Raw genomic sequence first — 2,997 nt, 5'->3', positions numbered from 1 at the left:
GGATCTTGACCCACGACCCCATCCACGAGGCGTGGATCCCCATACGGGGCGTAGGTCCCCAATCGTGGGTGGGTTGTCTTTTGGGATGATTTGGGTGGTTTGCTAGGGTCCTCTTCCAGGACCCTTGGTTGGTCCTTGGGGATTCGTACCTTGACATTTAACCCCTAAGCCCTTCATTCTAAGTATGGGAAGTCATATCTATGACTCTAACCCCCAACGTCATGCTCTAGAACCCTTACATAAAGCTCTAGTTTAGTTTTCCGGGTGTTACAATATCTTGTACTTGGGAACATTCATCCTTGAATGAAAATTCTAAAAACTTCTTAAAGGAAACGACTCTAGACTAGCAGCCCATCATGCATGCAACTCATCTAAATACACATAAACAAAAGAGGAAAACTTCAACTCCAAGATAAATATATTCCATGCAATACAAGTAAGTAGGAACTACATCTAATAACCCAACATGCATGAAATCCTAAATCTACTCATATTCAAGGAGGAACTACTATCTCCAAGCTAAATCATGCTCAACACACTCTCATGGAGATAATATGCAACTTACTCTCAAAAAGCATTTATTTAAGGAGGAATCTCTCAACTCCAAACTAAGGCATGATCATATATTCATCTTATGAAGTCAAATATGCAACTCATATTAAATGCACAACAACATGAGGAAAATTAATGATCCAACTTCATTTTCTTTCAAAACAAAAGTTTTCATGAGCATGTATCATATAAGGAAATCACGGCCACACATACAACACACATGACTCCTACACATAATACAACTAAGGGGAACTTATCATCTCAAGATCTTAATGCTAAAAGAGGAGTACAAGGAAAAAGGATGAGGATGTCAGAAATTCTCATTGGCCCTTGGCCTCCCAGGTAGCACCCTCACCTAAAACCCTAACTCAAAGATCACTCCTTCACACCTTCATGGTAACTCCCATCTCTTCTTAAGAAATTTATGAATGTCGAATCTCTAACACCCTTCTATATCTTAGAGACATGGAAAACTGAATACACCGGTTCCACTAAATAAGCAACTCTAGTTCACAAGCAACCTTACTAACTCCACTCAAGATCTCCTAGGATCCTACAAAACATTTACTAAACTTCCCAAACTCACTACACCTCCCAAGGTGAGAATTTTGAACCAACCTAAATCATGAACATCAAGAACACTCAATGACCTTGCTATCTAAGCACGTCATCTCCCCCTTGGGAGTAAGCGTATACAGACTCTTCTAAGCATCATTTCTCTCAATTGTAAGGTCGGAGTAAGTCATCACTAAGTTTTCACATCCATCACACAAGATGATTCTAAACCATGGTAAACTACATTACTACTCTTTTTAGAGGAGTCTACTCACTCAACACATCTAGGCATTACTTACAAACCATATTCATCACACCTTTCAACCTACTCAAAATTCAAAATGACCAAGTAGTGTTCTACCATCAATATCATAAAACCACAATGAAGACCATTCATACTAAACACAACCTCAAGGTCTAACTTATCAAGTCACAAAAGACAAGTAATACCGGAATTTAATAAAGCATAAAACACATAGTAGAACCATTAGAAGGAACTTGCTTACCCTCTCTCCTCATAGCCTTTTGTCTTTAGGCAATCCCTCATTTTGTGATCACTCTCACCACATTTAAAGCAACCTCTTTGCCAGCCAAAAATTTACCATCATGTCTCCTTAAATTCTACTAAGGTCGAATCCAGACAATGCTAAACCATTTCAACCCATATTATCACCTTTAGTAGGATCTACCAATCAATCATATCTAGGTATTATCTAAAAACATTACTCAAAATGACCATACTTAAAATCCATCTTAAAATATAACACCTAACTCTTTGATATTGGTCCAGACTTGAACTCTTCTCCCTCACCTTAACTAGGTGGTACATGCAACCCTCGAAGTCATTTTCAAGACAAAACATAACCCAAACTTAGGACATAGACTTCCCCCTTCCACTCATGGATAGGCTCATTCAGGAACTAACAATTTTGACTATATAGGTTCTAGAATCACACAAGAGCATAACAATAATTCTACCAATCCATCCTAATGATGACATATAAATCTAACATATCAAGTTCTAATTAGTCACATAGACATAATTGGCATCACAACCAACCTTTTCTCCCTTGCTCCTTGTAGCATGAGCCCTTCTAGTAGTCATATCCTAAAGACCATTGGATACGGAATAGGAGAGAAATCTAATAGGGTTAAGCTCTATGGCACGACTTAGAGAATAAAGAAGCGAGATTTCCTAAGCATTCAATAGCCTCCTATTCATAAATGTGGCGCGCTTCACATTTATGAACAAGACTTTACTAGACGTGGTTTGAAACAATCCTAAAACTATTATAAACCTTGTGCTCTAATTACCAAGTTTGTCACGACCCAGGGGTACACCCTAGATGTAACATGGTGTACTTGACCCCAAAGGGGTCTCATACAAGCTCTTAGCATATCATAACATAATATAATAGAAAAGTGTGGAAATTTAAAACATTTTTCCATACAATCGAAGTCTTTCATAGAAGCAAGTGGAAGTCTATAACTCTTTGTCAAACCATCTAATACAACTTTGAATAAATCATGGGACAAAGCCCATACAATAATCTTAAACATAAAATAAAGAAATAAAGGAAAGGTGATCGATCCTCGATGCTTTGAGGACTCACCAAGTCTTCAACTCCTTTCACTTCTAGAGACCTATCCTCAAGAATGGAACTCAAAATTGCCGAACCCTACATTTGTTGAGAATCTAGGCAAGAGTATGCATTAGTACAAAATGTACTAAATATGATTGCTAGTATAATTTCATAAAAGCATAACACAAGGGTTAGTCAACCAAAGTCATATGACATAATCATAAGAGATACTTCATGAAACATAATCAATACGCACAAGAGACAATAACATAGTCATAAGCATAGTCTCCAACATAAGCATCACATA

Source organism: Solanum verrucosum, unplaced genomic scaffold (genome assembly GCF_900185275.1).
Source record: "Solanum verrucosum unplaced genomic scaffold, falcon-dt-bn FXZP01000168.1, whole genome shotgun sequence".
NCBI classification, from domain to species: domain Eukaryota; kingdom Viridiplantae; phylum Streptophyta; class Magnoliopsida; order Solanales; family Solanaceae; genus Solanum; species Solanum verrucosum.
The sequence above is the reverse complement of the archived record's forward strand: the minus strand, read 5'-3'. Positions refer to the sequence as shown.